Here is a 12,134-nt window from a genome sequence, read left to right as displayed (position 1 = left end):
CACAGCAGGCAGAGCCACATTATTTGTTCTGTTTCTACCTTCCTTTCCAATATCTGGCAATTAAAAATAGATCACTCAGCCAAGTGGCGGTAACGACCCCTTCTTGGGACCGATATGTTGTAGGGAAATCATATAGAGGAGATACTAGTAGAGAGATAAAACTCTATATACAATCATGACAATCATTTCATTTTCTAGATTATATTGTGTAGAAGGAGGTGGAAGTGGCATAAAAGAGGAGGCTTAAAGAAACTGAATAGTTAGATAATGATAATAATGTACCTATGTTTACTTAATGAATAATTTGTGATTCAATACATAATTGTAAGTGGTGACCATGGAAAGGACCCACAAAATCTTGTAACCAAATGACATGCTATATGAAATGGAAGAAGGTTGTATGTGTTTTATGTCTTTGTCTGCATTGGTTTGTTTAAAAAACTGCTACTTGATGTGGTATTTCTCCTATCTATTTCCCTCCTTCACCAAAAGCATCTCAGCAGTGGCCAGAGAATAATCACAGCAGGCAGAGCCACATTATTTGTTCTGTTTCTACCTTCCTTTCCAATAGCTGACAATTGAAAATTGATCCATCAACCAAGCAGGAGTAATAAGCCCTGGAGGCCTCTGAAGAGCTTTTTCACTAGTGGTTCTTCTTTGTCCTCAAGGGTCATGAGCAATCAATGTGATGCCAATGTGAAGTATTTGGTTTCTTTCACAGGGTGTTGTATGAAAGGAAAGTACCAAATAATTTGGTTCTGCCTGCTGTGATTATTGCCTGGGCACAAGAAGGGGTCATTATCGCCACTTGGCTGAGGGATCTATTTTCAATTGTCAGATATTCATATTCAAATGGGATATTAAGTTGTTAGTCACAGGGTGGTTGTAGAAATCATGGGTGATATTGTAGCAGATTAAGATAGTTGTCTTTTGTTTCCCTTTTAGGGCATGTCAGCAGGATGGCAGACGGTGAGTAGCTTTTATTTATATCTCTGTTTTTTGGGTTAGTGATAGCGTGGTTGGAGAAATCCTGGCAATTTTATTCCATGTTTCCCAAAAATAAGACAGGGTCTATTTTCTTTTAACCACTGAAATAAGCGCTTGGCTTTTTTGAGGTGGAGTATGCCACCTCAAAGAGCCGAGGTGGCGCAGTGGTTAGAGTGCTGTGCTGCAGCCACTTCAGCTGACTGTTCTCTGTAGTTCGGCTGTTCAAATCTCACCGGCTCAAAGGTTGACTCAGCCTTCCATCCTTCCGAGGTGGGTAAAATGAGGACCCAGACTGTGGGGGCGATATGCTGACTCTGTAAACCGCTTAGAGAGGGCTCATGGCTCCTGCTGTGTCGCAATATTTTTGAGAGAGGACTTATTTTACCACATGCACTCAAAAGCCCAGTTGAGTTTATTATCCATGGAGGTCTTATTTTCAGGGAAACAGGGTAGCAGATTAAGCAGTTATCTTTTGTTTCCCTTTTAGGGCATGCCAGGAGTAGGACAGATGGTAAGTAGCTTTCATTTATCCTCTGCCATTCCTTTCTTCATATTTTTCTCCAGTCCGATGTAGTATTTTTCCTATCCATTTCCCTCCTTCACCAAAAGCATCTCAGCAGTGCCCAGAGAATAATCACAGCAGGCCGAGCCACATTATTTGTTCTGTTTCTACCTTCCTTTCCAATTGCTGACAATTTACGCTGCTGTGTCAAAGCAGCTTATCCTTGACCTGGTTAGACAGCCAACATGATCACAGGTTCACATGTAAGATGTGATTATGTTCTGGAGGTTTCCCGGAAGACCTTGAACCAACTTCTCTGCCAATTTTGAATTTAATGCAAGCAAATGTTCAATGCAGACATTACTGTGTTGATATTTTCATTGTGTGAATGTGTAAGAATATTGAACAGAGGAAGGAAAATATCTCTCAGAGCAGTTTAGCACATCTCTGTCTTTTTGACTGCTTTCACTCCAGGTTGTGTGAAAGAACATATGTACACATTCCTCCTGAAGTATAAAATAGAAGAGGAAATTGTGAAATAGCAATAGCAATAGCAGTTAGACTTATATACCGCTTCATAGGGCTTTCAGCCCTCTCTAAGCGGTTTACTGAGTCAGCATATTGCCCCCAACAACAATCCGGGTCCTCATTTTACCCACCTCGGAAGGATGGAAGGCTGAGTCACCCCTGAGCCAGTGAGATTTGAACAGCCGAACTGCAGAACTGCAGTCAGCTGAAGTAGCCTGCAGTGCTGCATTTAACCACTGCGCCACCTCGGCTCTAAAGAACAAATGAAAGAACAAATGATAAAATGGGCACAGAACTTTGGCTATAATATTGAATTAGACAAATGGGAAAAATTTTGGGGAATAAATTTAAAAATGACACTATCAGTTGCATACAAGGAAAACCAGTGCAAAATATTTTACAGATGGCACCTGGCACCAACAAGGTTAGCTAAAATCTTAACAAATACCTCCCCAAAATGCTGGAAATGCGAATCAATACACGGAACATATTACCATTTATGGTGGACCTGTGAGGAGGCAAAATCTTTTTGGAAAAGGATCAAAAATTAGCTGGAGGCAATAACAGGGGTTAAAATAGAATGGAAACCTGAAGTTTTTTTATTAGGAATTATGTCGGTGAAATACAAAAAGGAAATCCAGTATTTAATATTATATATAATTACGGCAGGAAGGATTGCCTTTGCCCAGAAATGGAAAAACAAATTAATCCCAAGCGAAGATGAAATAATAAGAAAGGTTATGGACTGTGCCGAAATGGATAAACTAACTAAAGAAATCCAGGGAAAGGAAGAATCAGAATTCTACCAGATATGGGATAAATGGTATAGATTGATGGAGGAAAGAAACAAAAATCAATGAAAGAATATAACAAAACTCAAAAATAATAGTTATGAGTAAAATGAGAGGGCTAAGAATGGTAAAATCCAAATGAAATACAATAGAAGGGGAAATAATATAAAGTGAGCGGTATCCATTGATGATTGCTATTATAAAGAACAGGAAGTTCCTGTTCGTATTGTATTGTATAATGTGGTGTACGTCTAATTTTTGTGTGTGTGTATTTTACATGTTTGTTAATAAAAATCTTTATAAAAAAAGAAAGTACATATGTTTTTTTCTTTACCTGTAGAATAAAGAAATTCACATAGGAGACACAAAACATGTTATTGATGGCATACTTGAAGAAGTAAGGAGTGTTATTATATTAAAGTCAAACATTAACCATTTGTTTCTGTTTTAGGGCCCCCAAGGGATGCAGCGAAGTGGAATGAGGGTGAGTAGCTCTTATTTATTTGCCTCCATCCTTTTCTTCAGATTCTTCTTCCGCCTGAAGAAGTATCTCTTATATATCCTTTCCCCTCCTTCAACAAAACCATCTCAAGAGTGCCAGGAGAATCATCTTAGCAGGCAGAGCCAAAAACATTGGGCCTGTTTTACCTTCCTTTCCAATATCTGACAACTAAAAATAAGTTCCTCAGGCAATGTGGGTAAAGAGACCCTCTGGAGAGAGCAGCTTCATAAGAAATCATGTAGAACAGTAGTTCCCAATGTGGGGCCCACACCCCACAGAAGGGCAATTTGATTTTTAATGGGGGCAATTAGAGCCTTGTTTAAACCAAGTTAATAGCTTTTTAGGCTTCCTCTGCATGAATAGAGTTCACTTTTGAAGTAAAGTAAGAATTATATGTCACCGGGGGGGGGGGGGGGGGGACATCAGAATTTTAGAGATGCTTAGGTGGGGGCATGGCCAAGAAAAAGGTTGGGAACCACTGAGAGATGGGTTCCTACCGGTTCGCACCAGTTTGGTAGAACCGGTTCGTCAAATCTACCAAACCGGTTAGAAGAGGTTCCACCAGTGGACCTGGAAAGCAGGCCACACCTACAGAAGAGGTTCCAAAATTTTTTGAAGCCCACCTCTGCCACACACACACAGACAGACAGACAGACAGACTGACACAGAGAGAGAGAGAAAGAGAAAGAAAGGAAGAAATAAATAAAGAAAAAAAGAAAAAAGAAAGAAAAAGAGTGAGAGAGAGATGAAAGAAAAAAGAAAAAAGGGACAGAGAGACAAAAGGAAGGAAAGAGAGAGAGAGAGAGAGAGAGAGAGAAAACACATGGCCAGAAAGCCACTCCCACCAGGTCACATGGCTGGCAAGCACTCCCACAAAGGAGGCCACACCCACAGAGTAGATTCCAAAGTTTTTTGAAACCCACCACTGGAACCACTGATGTTGAGGCAGGAGTGGGCTTCAACAATTTCATCAAAGGATACTCTGCCTAGTTGCTGGCTGGGTGTGGCCGTGGTGGGTATAGCCTAGTTGGCCTCCTGCACCATGGCAGGAGAAGACATGTTTTTGTCTTCCCCAGGCCTCTTTCGTCTTTCCTCAAACCTCTGGGAGTGCCAAAACTGCTTTTCCCAGGCTCCGGAGGCTCTGTTTCTGGCCTCCTGGAACTTCCAGGAGGTCCATTTTTCCCCCTCCCTGAGCCTCCGCATTGACCCTTTACTGACCTTGCATCCAAAATGGTCTGGGTGGAGACTCCTGGGAGGAGAGGGGTGGGGTGGGTGGGGCCAGCCAGATGTGTGATTTGAATGTTCTCCGAATCAGCCACAATGTTAGCTATGGGTTCTCCCAAATCCAGGTGAACTCATACCAGCCCAGTCCTGTGCAGTGGAGTTCTTGAGGGAGAGACCAACCAGTATATAGGACCGCCATGATTATTGTGATTATGAGCCTCTAGTAAAGCTGAATCAGAAAATACCTTTCCAGACTATGGATGTCCCAGATATGCCGGCAAAAGAAGTCTTTACTCTCTGCTGGGTTCTCATTGCTTGCTAAATCCTTTAGACAACCAAATGTTCAAAGAAAAAGAGAAGCATAAAGCAATCCCACTTTATTTTGCGTTATGTCCATGGAAGACCTTCTTGAATCTTCTCTGAGTATTATTTTTTCATACAAGAGAGGACAATGCACAGCTTTTTCCCTAGTGGTTGTCTCTTCCTTTATGGCATGACTGATCAACACAAATGAATCTTTTTGGACTCTTTCACTCCATGGTTATGCGAAATTAGGCATTTTTTAAAAATCTGGAAATTGAATGAATTCATAGCTGTGGTACAGAAGGTGGTAGAGATGTCTTGTTTGTTGAAGAGATGACTGTTATCATGTCCAATTGGAACAGTTCCCATTTGTTTCTCTTTTAGGGAGCGCCAGGAGGTAGAAGGAGAGTAAGTAGCTTTTATTTATTTTCTTTCGTTTACTCACTGTTCAGTTCTCATAGCTTGTTTTAAACATTTTACCCAACCAAATGCAGCTTCTGTGTTTAGAGAAAAGTGACGATCACACAATGTGACTCCCCTCAAGCCACCATTTTCACATTGATGAATGGATGATTTTCACATATTTTTCTCTACTGGTTTTTCTATAGTCTCTTTCATTGTCATAACTGATTGGATTGGAAGGTTCTTCCAAGGGAGGGGGGGTTGTGTCATGACATTGACTTCATTAATCCACGTGTCAGATGTCATTATATTGTGGAAAGTTCTGGAAAGAGCTATAGGCCTATACTATTCAAGATCCTGGTTTCTGTGTTGATCTATACATCTAATACAGTGGCGAAATTCAAAAATTTTATTACAGATTCTGTGGCTTGGTGGGTGTGGCAGGGGAAGGATACTGCAAAATCTCCATTCCCACCCCATTCTGGAGCCAGCCAGAGGTGGTATTTGCTGGCTCTCCAAACTACTCATGCTTTCCGTTAAATTTCTCCAGAACCTGCTGAATTTCACCCCTGATCTAATACAAGCAAAAAATTTATATGCAAGCATATTTCACTGTTGATATTTTCATTGTGTGAATGTGTAAGATTCTTGAAAAAAGGAAGGAACATATATCTCAGAGCAGTTTTAACATATCTGTATCTTTTTAGCCCCCATTCTCTCCAGGTTGTATGAAAATACTTTTTTAAAAAAAATATCTAGAATGAAGGGATTAATATACAAGACACCAAAGATAGTATTGATGGCATAGTTGAACAAGTCAAGAATGTTATATCAGAAAGTAGAGTTACATTTAGTTTTCCTTTTAGGGACGCCAGGACAAGCAGGGAGGTGGAAGGATGGTGAGTAGCTTCCATTTATTTGCTGCCATTCTTTTCTTCATATTCTTCTTCCATCTGAAGAAGTATCTCTTCTATCCTTTTCCCTCCTTCACTAAACGCATCACCCTCCCGTCCAGCCTGACCCCCTCTCTTCAATGGCAATTTTGTAGTTGCCTTCCCCATGGCATCTTCTGAATCTGAGTTCTCATGGAATCTTGGCAGGGGTGAGTCAGTGAATAGTTGAACAATTAGCCTTGTGATACAACCGTAACAATCTTGAACACACTCTAAACACACTCTAAAGGTAGAATTGTGGTAGATTTTTGAAGAAACCCTTCTACACTAGCACCTCTTACAATACTAGACAACACAGTATCAACAGTAGAGGCCTTCAAGTTTCTAGGCTCTATCACATCTCAAGACTTAAAATGGACAGCTAACATCAAAAAAAGCACAGCAAAGAATGTTCTTTCTGTGCCAACTCAAAAAGCTCAAACTTCCCAAGGAGCTGCTGATTCTGTTCTACAGAGGAATGATTGAGTCTGTCATCTGCACCTCCATAACTGTCTGGTTTGGCTCTGCAACCGAACAAGAGAGACACAGACTTCTGAGGATAATCAGAACTGCAGAAAAAAACAATTGCTACCAACCCGCCTTCCATTGAGGACCTGTATACTGCACAAGTCAAAAAGAGGGCTGTGAAAATATCTACAGAAAATATCTACCTCATATCCTGGACATAAATTGTTTCAACTTCTACCCTCAAAATGTTGCTATAGAGCAGGGGTGCCAAATTCAAAGCCCAGGGGCCAGATCCAGCCTACAGGGTACTTAGATCTGGCTTGTAAGGTTATCCTGGAAACAGCAAAGGTCTGGCCTGCGGTGCTTCTGACAGCGAAAATGGAGTCGGAAGCCCATTTTTGCTGGCGGAGTACTTGGGCCAACACAGGTGCCCATGACACAAGTGACATTGAGATGGCATGCTTTTATTGTATCAGAGTAAAACAGTTACCTTTTGTTTTCATTTTAGGGCATGAATGGCCCCAGTGGAAAGCAGGTAAGCAGGTTTTATTTACTTTCTTCTATTTCTTTTGTCATATTCTTTTTCCACGTGAAGATGTACTCCTGTGTCCTTCTTCCCCCCAAACATCTCCAGAGACCCCAAGAAGAGGCACCAAATATTCAATCTTCTTTTACCTTTCTTTCCAATAACCATTAAAAATAGATCCCTAAGCCACTATTCTCTCTGGAGACTGAGCAAGTGCATGGAAAATCATGTATCAGAAACTTGATGGATATGTGTGTGTGTGTGTGTGTGTGTGTACATACATACACACACACACATACACATACACACATATATATAGTGTCACAATCCCTGGTATGCCCCAATTATGGGAGGAAGCTAACTGCTTCCATTATCTGTCTTATCGGCTCGTCACAAGAGACCATCATGACAGAAACCCAATATTTTTACTGTTGCTTTTTTGTTACATTTGTGTTGTATTAGTGTCCCTTTAGTCTCCCAAATACAACAAACATACATACATACATACATACACACACACACACACACACACACACACACACACACACATATATATATATATATATATAAACTTTTTGTTACCCTTTTAGGGCACGAATAGCGACAATGGAGGTGAAGAGATGGTAAGTAGTTTTTATTTATTTTCTGCCATTCCTTTCTTTATACCTAGAATATAATAGAATGGAATAGAATCGAAGCAGAGTAGAATAGAATAGAAGCAGAGCAGAATAGAATTGAAGCAGAGAAGAATAGAGTAGAAGCAGAGCAGAATAGAATAGAATAGAATAGAAGCAGAATACAATAGAATAGAACTACAGAGTTGGAAGAGACCTTGGAGGTCTTCACGTCCAACCCTCTGCTTAGGCAGGAAGCCCTATACCACTTCAGACAAATGGTTGTTCCATCTGCATTTCTTCCACCTGAACATGTATCTTCACCAAAAGCATCTCTGGGCCACCTTTTGCTTAATTCTCTTGGGTACCTCTGAACAGCTCTAAATAAAATGGCTTTCAGGTCTGCCCAATAGATCTTGCACCACAACTAAATATAAGCTCATTCATTCATTCATTCATTCATTCATTGCATGCCTTAAAATTTGTTTATCAACTCTTGGCAACCACATCGATGGAATTTCTTCAGGGCAATCGTTCCCCAACCTTGCTTTCCTTGTCTTCCCACAATGGACCCATTAGTGTAATAAAAATACTTTCCAAATATCTCTGATGCAATCTTTCATTCTGTTTACTATATTCTTAGAGGTAAATTGAGAGTTCCATATCTGGGATGTCACCAGTTGCCCACCTGTTCTCTGATGAGCTCACATCCTGCAAGCCACCCTAAAAAAATTGTCAGAAAACTGATTAAATTTAAAAAAGAACAAAAACCGCTTATAATAATTTGGCCAGCCAAATTTGTTAAGTGGCAATTACCAAATGAAGGGATGTTTATCTTGTTTGCCTTGTCTTAAGTTGCTTGGTTTGTCCACACTTATTGTATTTTTCAGAGTATAAGACGCAACCTTTTCCCTCAAAAAAGAGGATGAAAAACTGGGTGCGTCTTATACACTGAATATAGCATATATATTTTTGGCGCCTGAAACCCCGCCCCCTTCACCAAAATGGCCATGCATAGCCTTTAGGAGGCTTCCAGAGTACTCTTGGGAGCTGGGGATGGCAGAAATGAGCAAAAAATGGGCCGTTTTTTGTTCAATTTTGCCACCCCCAACTCCCAGGAGCACTCTATAAGCTTCCTAATGCCCCCCCCCTTTTTTTTTACAAAAACGGACCCATTTTTGTGAAAAATGGGGGGTTTTTTGCTCGTTTTGAGGGCCCCCATCCCACCAGGAACACTCTACAAGCCTCCTAAAAGTTATTCATGCCCATTTTGGGGGGAAAAAACGGGTCAGTTTTTGCAGAAAATGGACTGTTTTGGGGAGGTATGCAGCGTGCAAAACCTTTTTTTTTAATTGCCTCTTAAAAAACAAAAAATACAGTACTTTCTACACACAACAAGCTTTCCCTTTTTAGTGCATCTCATTTTTTTGTATTTGTGCAGTATATTAAGCCACATATTAACCAGATTTGGGCAGCACACTAAGAATCGAACCCAAGTGAATGTTTGCTAGTTAAGAGTACCGCATGGTGAAAATGCAGCGGCTGTAATTATTACTGACCCAGTTAAGCAAGTTGTGTGAAGGTAGCCTTTGTGTGACCCTCGTTCAAACAGCAAGACAATGTGCTTATTATTTACATGGAAGGAAAACTAGTAAAGAATTTACACGTGTGTGCTTTCCTCCCAGGACGATGAGAACTCCAGAAAATAGGTAAGTCCTCCACAGAAAAAAAAAAGTGGAATGTTTAAGGGGGTTGACAGAAAAGGAACATTTCTAAGTTCCAAACAATAAATTCTTTACTCTAGAGCCTCTGTGGCGCAATGGTTAGAGTGCAGTACTGCAGGCTACTTCTGCTGACTGCAATTTAGCAGTTCAACTCTCACCAGGCTCAAGGTTGATTCAGCCTTCCATCCTTCTAAGATGGGTAAAATGAGGATCCAGATTGTTGGGGGCAAGAGGCTGACTCGGTAAACCGCTTACAGAGGGCTGCAAGCACTGTGAAGTGGTATATAAGTCTAAGTGCTATTGCTTCTTCATTAGAAAGTATCACTCTAAGAGCCAATATGAGACTTTGGGGCATGAATGTGCTCCAAATTGAGTCTACGACTGTCTATGGGAAGACGAATAAAGGGAAATTTATTTAATCAGCAGGTGCAATGCATCAGTGGTGGGATTCAAATAATTTAACAACCGGTTCTCTGCCCTAATGACCATCTGGGTAGGTGGGGCTCGATGGTCATGTGACTGAGTGGACATGGCCAACTCAAGGTCCCTCAGGTCGATGGGCATGTCACCTTAGCTGTTACAATGTAATAAGGGTTAACCAGAGAGGCAGTTTTTGTAAGCAGGTCAATAAAGATTAGGCTAGAAACAACACCAGAATGTTTCCTTCCTGCCTTCCTTACAGGATTAGCCCTGTAAAGTAGAAAAAAACAAAAGGAGATTTCTTCCAACAACCAGTTCTCCGAACTGCTTAGAAAGTTACCAACCAGTTTTCCCGAATAGGTGCGAATTGGCTGAATCCCACCACTGCAATGCATTAAGAATCCTTTTGGGGTGGTTAAATCGAAATTGTTAGTTTCAAAAAGTTCTAGAAGATTGTTTGTGAATCTTGCTAACCACCACACAGTTCTCCTGTAAGACCATTGTCTTTTCCAAAGTTTCATTTAGTAATTATTTTCCTTTTTCTCACTTCATTTCTACCTGAAACACAAAAGAGAAGCTGAAATGACGGAAGTTGCAGAAATTATGGAAATAACTGAATATCCTGGGAAAGGTCCAACAGCTTTCCCCATATCTGCAAAATGAACAACATTGTTCTGTTCAAGGACATCCAATGATCCGGCCTACTCAGCACTTGATGGTGACGGGAGCAATAGATATAGTATATAGCTTGATGCTAGTTTGTTTCCTGTAATAGAATAGTTTGTTGCCCTTGATGTGAGAAAAAAAAACCTTTGTGAAAATAAAAAGAAATAAACCCCAATTGCATAAACATCACTTGTTTGACGTGCATCTATGACAAACAGTAGTGATGCTCATGTTCTTGCAGACTGCAATCCTAAATGGCGCCACAGAATACAACTAAAGTTCGATGGAAAGTCTCCCACTTCTGAACTGGTTCGGGATGGATTCCACTCTTGTTAACTGCAAAGCTGTGTAGTCCAATGTTTCTCAACCTTGGCAGCTTTCAGATGCATTGACGTCAACTCCCAGAATTCCCCAGCCAGCAATGCTCAAATATTTGAAGAGAATTGAATATATAGTTCAGATATTCATCCATATAATTGAAAGAAAAAGCACCAACTCGGTATAGCGCAGGGGTGTCAAACTCAATTTCATTGAGGGCCGCATCCAGGTTGTCTTTGACCTCAGGGGAGGCGGGGGTCATGGCCAGGTGGGGCGTGGCCAGCTTGTCCTCGATCATGTCAGGGGAGGGCGCCTATGACTTGAGTGCTCTGCCAGCGAACACAGGATCTCAAGCTCTCTTTTTGGCCATGACGGCCTCCTGCAGCCCTCTGTCAGGGAAAACAGAGCCCACCCCAGCTTCGTTTTTGCTGGCAGAGGCACCGTAGATCAGTCCTTCACTGTTTTCAGGGTGGCCCCACGGGCAAGTTCTAAGCATCCCATGGGGTGCATCCAGGCCACAGGCCTTAAGTTTAACACCCCTGGTATAGTGTTTAGGATATTAGATTAGAAACCAGATGATTATGAATGCTACTCTTGTCTGGGCATGAAGGCAGCGGAGTAAACCTGGGCTAGTCATTCTTCTCAGCCCAAGAAGAAGACAACAGCAAGCCACTTCCTTAAATGTTGCCAAGAAAACTGCAGGAAATAATCCAGAAGTTAACACAGGCATAAAGAAATTATAATGAATAGTGTAATGCTTAATGAATCCTATATATTAAGATTTATGGTTATATACTTTAAAGCACAAATGTACAGACACTTAGCTACTGAAGACAGGAAAAATTACTTCTGACTAACTGCACAAACTAAGCAAACCGCAAAGAAATAAAACAAACATATTTTTTTAAAGGGCCAAAAATTGAATTATTAGAAAGCGGCAGGGGGGTGGATGGATATATTGTGATTAAATTCTGTAAGCAAAAGAAGGTCATTTTTCCTTGATTCAAATGTTCTCAACAAAATAACAGTCTTTTCTGAAATAAGTAATTAAGAAATAGAGATGAACAATAATGTCTCATCTTTTTAAAAAATTAAACACTCCTCTCAGTCAGTTCTAAGGGGAAACCATTTAAATTAGACTTTCTCAAAAATGTATGTTTTAAAATGTGTGATTAATCAGAGGTTGCCACCAGATTTTTCATCTCTACATATAGCGTTAACACTAAG

At 40.7% G+C, this 12,134-nt stretch overlaps 1 long non-coding RNA gene across 1 annotated transcript; it reads left to right on the top strand.

The window, feature by feature from the left end:
* Nucleotides 1-944: 944 nt before the first annotated feature.
* On the top strand, nt 945-10,773 carry LOC106544670 (uncharacterized). The gene is made up of 9 exons (XR_015698332.1): nt 945-969; nt 1,475-1,498; nt 3,260-3,292; nt 5,222-5,245; nt 6,106-6,138; nt 7,148-7,174; nt 7,756-7,788; nt 9,465-9,488; nt 10,496-10,773. It is a non-coding gene; the product is annotated as an uncharacterized LOC106544670 (long non-coding RNA).
* The last annotated feature ends 1,361 nt before the right edge of the window (nt 10,774-12,134 follow it).

This window comes from Thamnophis sirtalis, unplaced genomic scaffold (assembly GCF_051295495.1).
Source record: "Thamnophis sirtalis isolate CommonGarterSnake01/CBP01778 unplaced genomic scaffold, rThaSir2_p1.2 scaffold_13, whole genome shotgun sequence".
Taxonomy (NCBI): Eukaryota; Metazoa; Chordata; class Lepidosauria; order Squamata; family Natricidae; genus Thamnophis; species Thamnophis sirtalis.
Note: the sequence above shows the minus strand (reverse complement) of the source record. Positions and strands in the feature narration are given on the sequence as shown.